This window comes from Peromyscus californicus, unplaced genomic scaffold, assembly GCF_007827085.1.
Source record: "Peromyscus californicus insignis strain IS unplaced genomic scaffold, ASM782708v3 Scaffold_20__1_contigs__length_68692818, whole genome shotgun sequence".
NCBI lineage: Eukaryota > Metazoa > Chordata > Mammalia > Rodentia > Cricetidae > Peromyscus > Peromyscus californicus.
In genome coordinates, this window is record NW_026294503.1 from 44,714,856 (window position 1) to 44,726,918 (window position 12,063).

Genomic DNA, 12,063 nt, shown 5'->3' on the forward strand with positions numbered 1-12,063 from the left:
CTTAACCACTGAGTCATCTTTCCAGCCCCTAAAACATCATTCTAAACATGAATAATTGCTTCATACCCATAAAGCTTCCCTCCCTCCCTTGGACAAGAGTGAGTACTAGTGAACTTCACTCTCAGCTACACTGTGACTGGGTCACAAGTGGGCACATGACCTATACCGGTCCAGTCAATCTCAAACTCGTGTCCTTTCCCCCTGGGAATTCTGGGATGCAGCTTCTCTTCCTTGTCTGGATGGTGTGGGAGGGCTTGTCGCCGCCACCGCCGCAACTGGTTTTCCTCCTGCAAGAAGCTGGTCTGAAAAGAGGCCAACACAAAGAGGACAGAGCTGGAGCCAAGGCACCTGCCGCTGGCAGGAGCCAGAGCTCTGACATCACAGAGGCCTCCCTTAGTTCCACTTATCATTGGGTCCCCTCAGAAGTGGGTCCCTGTCACCCCTGACTGAACACACACTGACCTGCCCCTACCTGCTTTTCTACACAGCGGCTGAAGAACGCGGTAAGCTTTAGACACTCTCCATTTTTTTTTAAATGATTGCTTGTTTCCTTTGACCAGAATCAAGGTCCAGAGATGTCACTGGTGACCATTAACTCTTTTCTGTGAATATGGCCATGAGAGGACCATAGGCCTTTGTTCCTAGAATGGAACTCTTCCTCCTTCCTGCTCATGGCTGCTTCCACGCTGGCTCAGATCCCAAGGCACCATTTCTGGCCTGTGACTCACGAAGTAAATCGCCTATAAGTGAAAAACCTCTTATCATAACTTTGGCAGGAAAAACAAGATGGCAAGCCAGGCAACGTTCTTCATGCTGGAGCCTCCGTGTGCCAAGGGCTGCTCTGCACACTGCGCATGAGCATCGTTGTCAGTTTGCTCAAAAGCTGCGTGCACTCGCTTGTGTGCGCAACTGTTTCCTATTCTGTGCGCTCCCAGCAGGACGCGGAGCAGCGTTCAACAGCCCCACCTGATCACAGAGCCCTGCCAGTCTTGGCAGCTGGTTGGCAAACATCTTGGTGAGGACATGACTGTGTTTGCCAAGAGGACAGTGGTACCAAGGGATGGAGGACTCTCTCCTGTCACCTTGCACCTCTAGGGACAAGATAAGTTGACTCGTGTTTTTGAGACAAGGTCTCTTGTAGCCCAGGCTGGATTGGAACTTGCTATGTATTCAAGGATAACCTTGAACTTTTCTTTTCTTTCTTTCTTTCTTTTTTTCTTTTTTTCTTTTTGAGACATGATTTCTCTGTGTAACACTGTGGCTGTCCTGGAACTTGCCCTGTAGACCAGGCTGGCCTCGAACTCACAGAGATCTGCCTGACTCTACCTCCCCAGGGCCAGGCTTACAGGTGTGCATCACCACACTTGTTTTGTTTACAACCAAATTGGTGTCTTTGTTCCTTTGGGAACACTTGGCCTCAGCCGCCAGAGGGAGAGTCTACAGTGGATTCAGATTCATTCTCTGCCCCAGCCACAGCTTCCAATTCTACCATAGGAAACATCAACACCTTCTCATCAGAGTCAATGAGAGCAGAGCTCTCTGAAGGCAGGAGAGCACAATCCTGCCCCTCCTCCCTGGGCCCCAAAGCCCTAGTTTTGTAGGGATTCTGCCTCCCCACCCCCATTGGCCATGTATCTCATGATACTGGCTCCTAAGGCCACTAGGTGAGGGATGGGTGCAGGTTGAAGGTGGGGGTTGGTAGTAGGGGTGGAGCCTATCGGAGATGGTGACCCAGAGGAGCTAGCGTGAAGCCCACTGGCTTTGGCCCCACTGGAGGAGACCACAGGATGGTGCATTCCGGCCACTGCTTTGCCATCGTTCACCCTCAGGTTAGAGCAGAGCAGAGCGTTCATCTCCTGGCCAGCATCCTCTTTTACGGGGGTGGTACCACCCATGATATCAAGTGCAGGCTTCGACATAGTTGGCGTTTCAGAGCTTTGGCAGGAGTCCAGTAAACCGGTGGACATCGGCGCTGCCAGCTGGAGCTGTTAATGGAGTCGGGCAGCTGCTGTGCCTCCCTCTCCACCGTAGTTTAATTCAGTGCTAGGACTCAAGCCCTGGCTTCCTGCACGCTAGGCAAGGCACTAATAACTGGGCCACATCCCCGGAGAGACTAACCAGTCTTGTATTAAAAAGCATAAGCCAGGCCAGGCATTGCTTCCTGGTGCATGCTTTAACCCCAGCACTTGGGAGGCAGAGGCAGTTGGAGAGCTGTGAGTTCAAGGCCAGCCTGGTCTATAGAACAAGTTCCAAGAGAGCCAGGCCTACACAGAGAAACCCTATCTCAAAAAAAAAAAAAAAAAAAAAAAAAAAAAAAAAAAAAAAAGGCATTATTTTCACGTTTATTCTGAGGTAATGGGTTGGTTATTTTTTAATATGTGTGTGTGTGTGTGTGTGTGTGTGTGTGTGTATCTATGTGTCTGTGTGTGTAGAAGGCAGAGGTCAAATGTGGGTGTTGGTTCTCTGCTGTCTCCTACGTTTTTCTTGAGACAGAATCTCTCACAAGCCAGGAACTTCACCACAAAGAGCAAGCTGGCTGTCCCCCATGCTTCTAGGGCCCTAATTCCCATCTTACCATCACTGGGATTATCACCCCTGGATTTTTTTTTCTTTCTTTTCTTTTCTTTTTCTTGCTTTTTTATTTAAATGCCTACAACACCTGATATTGCCAGGCAGTCTCCCATCCAAGTACTAACCAGGCCCGACCCTGTTTAGCTTCTGAGATCAGACGAGATCAGTCATGTTCAGGGTGGTATGGCCATAGACCACCCCTGGATTTTTATGTGGGTTCTGGGGAGCTGATCTTAGATCTACAGGCTTGCAAGCCAAGCTCTTTACCAGCTAATCTTCTCCACAGCCCTTAAGTAGAAAATGTATTCAAGCCAAGTAGTGGTGGCGCACGCCTTTAATCCCAGCATTTGGGAGGCAAAGGCAGGCAGATAGATCTCTGTGAGTTCAAGGCCAGCCTGGTCTACAAAGCGAGTTCCAGAGAAACCTTGTCTTGAAAATTTTTTTTTTTTAATGTTTTCATGGCTTCAGACTGTGCCTCAAGTCACGTATTCACACCTAGGGGAGAATGGATTGGTGGTCCAGCAAATGAGATGTTCCGCTAGCCCTCTTTGAACTTACAATGCTGATTCATGGCTGCGTATACAAAAGCATTACCTAAGGATCTGCGTGTCTTAGAACATGCATTTCCAATTTTGTGCTCACTCTGGAGGACTGTTTGCTCATTATGCTTACAGAGCCCTTCTGGGCCTGTATGCTGCCATTTTCTCATTAGTCGTTTTTATTTTGTTATATGTTTGTTATATGTGTCTGCATGCACCCATATGCATAGAGAGAGATCAAGGCGCTTGTGGAAATCCGTTTTCTTCAATCACATCAGTACGGAAGACTGAGCGCTGATCCATTGCCTTGGTGGCAAGCACCTTTATCTGTTGAGCCCTCTCCCTGACCCTTAGGCTGAGGGTTTCATTATTACTTTTAAAGAACCTCTGGTAACACTGATTCACTTCTGTTAAGTCAGAGATACAATGTAACATAATGGCAACCAAGCACTCTCAAAAACAGAACAGGAGCAGTGTCCTGAAAGCAGTTCTCCGCCAATTAGAATCTTTCTCATTCCTTTCTAGGCAAGGTACCTCCTCTAAGTGGGAGCTTTCAAGATTTTTATTTTGCACAGTGGCTGACAACTTTAATCCCAGCACTGGGTGGGAGGGAGCGAAGCCGGGCAGATCTCTGTGAGTTCAAGACCGAGCAGAGCTACATAGTAAGATTTTTTTTTTTTAATTTCTTAAGTTCTATGACATGCTTGAGTGCCTGAGTGAAGAGAAGTAGAGGCAGATGTAAAAGCAACCAAGTCTTTGGGGGAAAAAAATCTTACTGGATTTCTAGACCGTGAATTCTGTTTTCTAGTTTCTTTCCCTCCATTGGTATTTTGTGAGACAGGATCTCACTGTTAACCCTGGCTGACCTGGAACTCACTATGTGGGTTGTCTTCAACTCACAGACCCCCTAGTGCCCAGATTAAAGGCGCGTGCCACCTGGCCGGCCCCTTTTCCCTCCATTCTTAACTAAAGATTTTCATCGGCTAGGAGGTAACTGGTGGTAGCTGACGGCAAACGGTCTTGTGCCTGAGCTAGGACCCTGATGCTAACTTCTACCAGGATGTGTCTTTAGGGTCAGGATGTGAAGGTAACCTGGACAAGGACGCACAGCAGCTGTTTCCTCCCTTTTCCCTGCCTTATTTATTAGCGCAGACATTCAGAGAAATTGACTGCACCTGGTGGCAGAGAGCCGCGCCAGCTCAGGACTGCTTGCAGGAACCCCTCCTCCCCCTCTTTTAACAAAGTACAGGATGAAAAAAAAAAAAAAAAAAAAACAAAGTACAGGATGGAGTCAGATTTTCCATCTTTGAGGTTCGCCGTGGACATGTGACTCATTTTGGCCAATGCGATGTGAGCATAGGTGACGTCACTTCCATGCAGACGCTTTAAGAGCCAGAGCAATCAGCATCCCTAGGTGTTGCTGGCTCACTGACAGCAGATGCAGGATGGAACTCACCGCCCCGCCCCAGGGATACTTAGCATAAGTAGAAAAGGGATTCCTAGAGTCAAACCCCTGAGATCTAGGGGTGCTCGGTTTCTTACAGCGTGACCTAACCTCTGCTGGCCCAAAAGAAAAAACCCCAGGTCCAGAACAGGACGCGAGTGCCAAGCTCCCTCCCTGACAGCCTGCGCCTGCATTCTCGCATCCCAAACCCAGGTCCTTCCAATCCTTCCCGCGCGGGATCTCGGCGCTCCCCTTTCTCAAGCCAGCCTTGCGTTTGCTCCTTACCAACCACGCACTGGATATTAAGAATATTTTCGGTATTGGTTTAGATTCGTAGGTTGCAAAACTACTCAATCTCAGTCTTTTAACACCAGAGACATCGCTGGCCAAATGATCTAAGTAGTTTAAAATGCCAAAGACTCAGGTGCTGTTGAGAGCTCTGCACAGCGAGCGCCGCGCCAAGTCTGCACCACCCGGGCCAAGGATTGTCGCGCGTTTGAAGGTGGTGGCTGGGAACGCGGCGCCCTGGGCCCGGGCGCCCCCTGCAGGCGGCGGCTGAAGAAGCAGCGGCGGCGGCGGCAGGAGGACCCGCCCCGGCGTCTCTGCCCCAGACTGCGCAGTTGCAGGGAGAAAGGAGCAGCCGCATCCTCAGCTGCGCTATCCTAGGAGCGGGAGTGGACCCATCAGCGGAACCAAAGGAAAATCAGGGGGGTGGCCTGTGGGCCGAGTAGAGCAGACCACGCAAACCTACAATCTCGAGGGTATTTCCAGTGGATGAGCTGTGGAATGGGAGGGAGAAACAGGTCCCACGCATCCCACGCGTCTTGCAGAGAATGAGCTAGCGAGCTAGGTTGTTTCCCGGGAATGCATCCCAGAACCCCCACATGGCAAGGCGGATACTATTCCGGCCAAGAGAAGCGACTGTGAGCGCTGTGGTCAGCGACGGAATGACTCTGAAAGCTGAAATCCTTGTAGAACAATTAATAATTAGATAAAATTATAGATGATCGATGAATGATCAATAGTTGATTATAGATAGGCGATAACTAGATGATAGATTAGTGATGTATATATAGATGAATGGATGGTAAATGATAGATAATAAGTATAGACAGATGACATATAAATGATAAATCAATGTATAGCTGCTGGGTAGATATTTCCATGTGCTTCTGTGCAAAGTGGCACACAGCTGGAATTCCAGTTCGAGGCTGAGGCAGGAGGATCTCGAATTCAAAATCAGCCTGAGCTACATGTTGAGACCCTGCTAAAAACATCACAGCAAAAACCATTGGATTGTTTCATGTGCTCAGCTGTACCCATCTCTTCACCATGTCACTGCGTGTGTGTGTGTGTGTGTGTGTGTGTGTGTGTGTGTGTGTGTGTGTGTGTGTCCTATCCACAATACCCACCCTACTGGACATTACTCTGTGGAGGTTTTTGTTTTGTATTAGTGGCAACTTCTAAAAGTCAGATCTGCTTACCTAACCTGTCATTTATTCCACAGCCTGAACCCATGGCAAAGTGGCTGAGGATGTGGCTCAATTGGTAGAACACTTGCCTAGTGTGCAAGAGGCCCTGGGTTTGATTCCCCAGCACCATATAAACTGAGTGTAGTTAACTTATCTTCGTGAACTCATGAGACTGTGGGCTAGAGATGAAATGGACCCCCTCCTCTGTGGCTGCCTTGCTGTGTCACGGAATCTATTCAGAGAACTAGTTCAAGTTTGAGTAAAAGGCTGACACCCACGGAGCAGCCGTTGGCACGTCTGGACTCATGTAAACAGGCATTACCACGAGGGATAAGTTGGTGATAGGTGTAGGCCCTGACATTTGGTGGGTTACACAGCTCCGCGATTCTGTTCTATTGTATAAGTGACTAAGGCACCTGATTGGCCAAATAAAAAGCTGAACCTGTAGCTGACTTTGAATTTAAGATCCTCCTGCCTCGGGTGTGTGCCACCTTGCACAGGAGCATATAGAAGAATCTGCCCAGCATCTATATATTTATTGGTCTAATAAAAAGCTGAATAGCTAGGCCATAGAGGGATAGGTGGGGCTGGTGGGCAGAGAGAATAAGTGGGAGGGGGAATCTAGGCTCCAAGAATGAGAGAGAAAGAGAGGAGGGAGAAAGAGAGGGCGACACCCGGGGCCAGGGAGGCAGGCAGCCACCAGCCAGCCAGCCAAGGAAGAGGCAGGAAAAGAGAGACACACAGAAGGAAAGAAAGGTAAAAAGCCCCGAGGCAAAATGTAGATGAAGAGAAACAGGTTTAATTTATAAGAGCTAATGGGACATGCATAAGATAAGGCTGAGCATTCATAACTAATAATAAGTCTCTGTGTCACGATTTGGGAGCTGGCTGGCCCAAAGATAGCCTGCTACACGAGAGCATTAGAACTCTTTCAGGGCTGGCTGTGAGGCCCAGCAGACTTGTAAGTTTATAGCTAAATATGAAGAATGCTTGGCCCACACATGCTGAGTATTATAGAAGTATTCACTGTTGCCAAAAGTAAAGGTGCATGCCTAAGTACCAGCACTTGGGAGGTGGAAGCAAGAGGATCAAGAGTTTGAAGCCAGCCTGGGCTACAGAGTGAGTTCCAGGACAGCCAGGGCTACACAGAGAAACCCAGTCTCTTAAAAAAAAAAAAAAAAAAAAAAAAAAAAAAAAACAAAGAAGATGTAAGTCTGAGGATGCTGAGGATGGATTTGTTCCAAGAAGGTCTCACCATGGTGGTGCAAGACCTGCTGCTCTGCGACCTTCCAGTCCAGGTCACTTTAGAAGAGGTCAGCTCTCAGATCGCACTGGAATATGGCCACGCAATGGGAGTCCCAGTGTGCAGGATGGATGGAGAGGTAATGCCTGTGGTCGTCGTACAATGCCACGGCCCTGGGCATTGTAGAAAGCTATCCAGAGATACATGCAGCTCAAGCAGGAGCAGGAAGGAGGCATTCAGCACATCAGCTGATCGTACGTGTGGCAGATGTACCATCTGACCTCGGCTGGGGAGAAGCTCACAGAGGACAGGAAGAAGCTCAGAGATGATGGCATCCGGAATCGAGATGAAATTTCCTTTACCGTGAAGCTCAGGCAAAAGTGACCCCCAGACCAAGTGATCTAATCTTTCCCAGCAAAAATGGCTCCCTCCCCTTGTCCTCACAGGTGTTGAGGTAGCTGCATCCCTGGGTTGCCCGGATGGAGCTGTCAGCGAGAGCCCTGGAACCCTCGGAACATGGAAGGTTCCTCTGTCCCTCGCTTTTCCTGTGAACTCAGCCTGAAGATCCTACATGATTGTGGGGCTGGCCCACAGAATAAACCTGTTTGCTTTGTATCTGGAAAAAATATAAATAAAAAAAAATAAATAAAACTCAGTTCCAGCCTCAGCTTCTATTTGCCATTAAAAAACAAAAATGGGCTGAGTGGTGGTGGTACACACCTTTAATCGTAGCACTCAGGAGACAGAGACAGGAGGATCTCTGGGTTTGAGACGAGCCTGATCTACAGAGTGAGTACTAGGACAGCCAGGACTACACAGAGAAACCCTGTCTCCAAAAAGCAAAAAAACGGGAGGGGTGTGTGTGTAAGTGTGGTAGCACACACCTTTAACCCCAGCTGTGGGTTAGAAGAGGCAGATGGATCTCTGAGTTTTAGAGCAGCCAGGGCTGCATAGTGAGAGACCCTGCCTCAAAAACAAGCCAAAGAAGCAAGGCAGGAAAGAAAGGAAATTAGAGACTCTGAGGATATTGAAGTAAGCCCATCACAGACTGCTGGCAGGTTCTGTGTCAACTTGACATAAGCTAGAGTTACCTGAGAGGAGGGAACCGCAACTGAGAGACTGCCTCCATAAGATACAGATGAAGGGCATTTTCTTAATTAATGATTGACGGGGGATGGCCCAGGCCACTGTGGGTGGTGCCTTTTCTGCATTCTGTAAGAAAGCAGGGTGAGTAAACCAGGAGTAAGCCAGTAAGCAGCACCCCTCCATGGCCTCTGCATCAGCTCCTGCCTCCAGGTTCCTGCCCTGTTTGAGTTCCTGTCCTGGCTTCCTTTAGTGATCAACAGTGATGTGGAAGCATAAGCTGATGAACCCTTTCCTCCTCAAGTTGCTTTGGTCATGGTGTTTCGTCACAGCAACAGTAACCCTAACTAGGACACACAGAGACACAAGTGGGGTGTGATTCTGAGGAACTTGCCTGGCTCCATTTGGAGGGCAGGAGCCATTATGCTGTATTGTTAAAAATAAGTTTCTGCCGGGCGGCGGTGGCACACACCTTTAATCCCAGCACTCGGGAGGCAGAGGCAGGCAGATCTCTGTGAGTTCGAAGCCAGCCTGGTCTCCAAAGCGAGTTCCAGGAAAGGCGCAAAGCTACACAGAGAAACCCTGTCTCGAAAAACCAAAAAAAAAAAAAAAAAAAGTTGTAAATTCCTGGAATGTACGTACCATCATCCAGGACTTAATCTCAAATTGTAAAAAATTCTTTTTCTTATATCACCCCTGAGCGCCCCCCCCTTAAAGGACCTACTCCCTCTGTTCGGGTCACAGAGCACATCCCAGCCTGCCTGTGACCCTAACTAGTTAGAAGTTCTGGTACCCCAGGGTGATGGAATAAAGTTGCTTGTGCTCATACAAGGTTGGCAGTCTCATCTTCAATATTTGCACAATTCCCAGACCCAACACACATGATGTTTTTTGGAGATTTTTTTTTCTGTATTTCCTTATTACCCAATCTTCTCTCTTCTGTAAAACAGCTTTGCAACTACTCCTAATTTTACTCCTTAAAAGGGGCCCAAGACATGGATTCAGGCTGCTCTCTTTAACCCGACTTAGGAGGCAGTCACTGGCCACCCCAATAAAAATCAAGCTCACTTCAAATTTGGCTGAAATTGAGGTAGTGGTTTTATTCTTGCTGGGGAATTAACAATTCCATTTTACAAGTGCAGATCCCAGAGACAGAAGGGAGAAAGCTGGTATGGGAGGGGAGGGGAGAGCTGGACGTGGTGGCATTTCAGCTTTACAGGGTTGAAAGAGTCAAGGAGGTGAAACTATTTGTGCAGATTATTAGTATATTTAATACAAAGCTAGAGAGGGCAGAGAGGTATCTGCATACACTTTCACTGTCACTCACCATGGGAATGAACAGGGACACCACAGCACAGCCGTGCACAGTGCTACATGCCTGTGATCACAGTCCTCAAAAGGCTCTCAGAGGAATCTTCAGTTCAAGTTCAGCCTGATTTACCTAGTAAGAGTGTGTCTCAAAAAACGAAGCAAGCCGGGCAGTGGTGGCACACACCTTTAATCCCAGATTTGGGAGGCAGAGGCAGGTGGATCTCTGTGAGTTTAAGGCCAGCCTGGTCTACAGAGTGAGTCCCAGGACAACCAGGGCTACACAGAGAAACCCTGTCTTGAAAAACAAAGAACAAAACAAAACAAACAAAAAAAGCAAAACAAAACAACTACATAATACCACTTTAAATTCACTGGGTGGTTAAAATGAAAATGGATGATACAACCAGATGATGGGAAGGATATGGAGAAGATGGACTACTCACACAGTGGCAAGGAGAATACAAAATGGTATAGCTCTTGTAGAGTTAGTAATTTCTTATTAAACTAAACACACAGGTGCTAAGAAGATGACCCTGTCAAAAACTTCCAATTTTCTAGGACTTTCACTAGAACCCCCAGTAACAGGGAAAGGAGATGCACTAAACCCCTCATGCAGCTCAGCAGTTTCTGGTTTTGTTTGTTTGTTTGTTTGTTTGTTTTCAAGACAGGGTTTCTCTGTGTAGCTTTTTGGATCCTGGCCCGGAACTTGCTCTATAGCGCAGGCTGGCCTCGAACTCACAGAGATCTGCCTGCCTCTGCCTCCCGAGTGCTGTGATTAAAGGCATGTGCCACCACCGCCTGGCTTCAGTTTCCAGTTTTACCAATAGATTGTAACTCCATCAAAGTTCATCTCTTGAGCCATCCTCTCTCTCATCAGAAGACAGAGGACAGGCTGCAGAGTGACTGTTCTTGCAGAAGGCCCAGGTTCAAGTCCCAGCACCCCCCTGCCAGCTCACAACCACTGTAACTCCAGTTCCTAGGAATCAGCCCTAGTTTGGACTCCTTATACCAGGCACACACACATACACATACCATACAAATAAATATAATAAAGAGGGACTGAAGAAGCCGAGTGGTGGTGGTGGTGGTGGTGGTGGTGGTGGTGGTGGTGGTGGTGGTGGTGGCGGCGGCGGCGGCGGCGGCGGCGGCGGCGGCGGCGGCGGCGGCGCACGCCTTTAATCCCAGCACTCTGGAGGCAGAGCCAGGCGGATCTCTGTGAGTTCGAGGCCAGCCTGGGCTACCAAGTGAGTCCCAGGAAAGGCACAAAGCTACACAGAGAAACCCTGTCTCGAAAAAAAAAAAAAAAAAAAAGAAAAGAGGGACTGAAGAGATGGCTCAGTGGTTAAGAGCACTGACTGCTCTTCTAGAGGACCGGAGTTCAATTCCCAGTACCCACATGGAAACTTACAACTTAACTGTAACTCCAGGATCCAACACCCTCATACAGACATACATCCAGGCAAAACACCAATGCACACCAAATAAAAATAAATAAATTTAAAACACACACACACACACACACACACACACACACACACACATATATATATATATAAAATGAAGAAATAAATGTAGTGTCAGTGGTGATATCATTTTTTTTGGCTCAGTTTTCTTAACAATTTGGGTACCCAATAAGTTCCTTAAATAAACCACATGTTATCTTGGCAGTAACCCTATAAAGTAGGAATTTTTTTTTTTTTTTTTTTTTTTTTGGAGGGAGGGAGGTTCAAGACAGGGTTTCTTTGCGTAGCCCTGGCTGTCCTGGAACTCACTCTGTAAACTCACTCTGGCTGTCTCTGGATCCACTCAGCCCTGGCTGTCTCTGGAACTCACAGAGATCCACCTGCCTCTGCTTCCCCAGAGCTGGAATTAAAGGCGTGCGCCGCCGCCACCACCACCAGGTTGGCTTTTTTTTTTTTTTTTTTTTTTTTTTTTTTTTTTTTTTTGGTTTTTCGAGACAGGGTTTCTCTGTGTAGCTTTGCGCCTCTCCTGGAACTCACTTGGTAGCCCAGGCTGGCCTCGAACTCACAGAGATCCGCCTGCCTCTGCCTCCCGAGTGCTGGGATTAAAGGCGTGCGCCACCACCGCCCAGTTGGCTTTTTTTTTTAAACGCCCATTTATAGATGAGGAAATACTAGACTCGGGGTGTTAAATAAATCACCAAAGACCATACAGTAATAAGGGGACAGAGTTCATTCCTTGGCTGCAAAGACGGAATTTTTACCACTGTGTCTTTGGACTCCTCGGAATCTGGGTTTGGTGCATTTTCTGGGTCTCCTTTTTGTTATATTTTCTTTTTAAATGTGTCTAGTTCTGAATGAAGTATTATTTCCCATTAATGTTGTTATATTGTGTCCATTTGTTTTCCATGGCAATAGAAAAACCTCCGCACACACCTCA

General features: G+C 47.8%; 2 pseudogenes; one reads left to right on the forward strand and one right to left on the reverse strand.

The window, feature by feature from the left end:
- Positions 1–2,647: 2,647 nt before the first annotated feature.
- On the reverse strand, positions 2,648–2,766 carry LOC128117243 (uncharacterized; annotated as a pseudogene).
- Positions 2,767–7,255: 4,489 nt separating this feature from the next.
- LOC128116296 (U11/U12 small nuclear ribonucleoprotein 25 kDa protein-like) lies at positions 7,256–7,873 on the forward strand (annotated as a pseudogene).
- Positions 7,874–12,063: the final 4,190 nt, after the last annotated feature.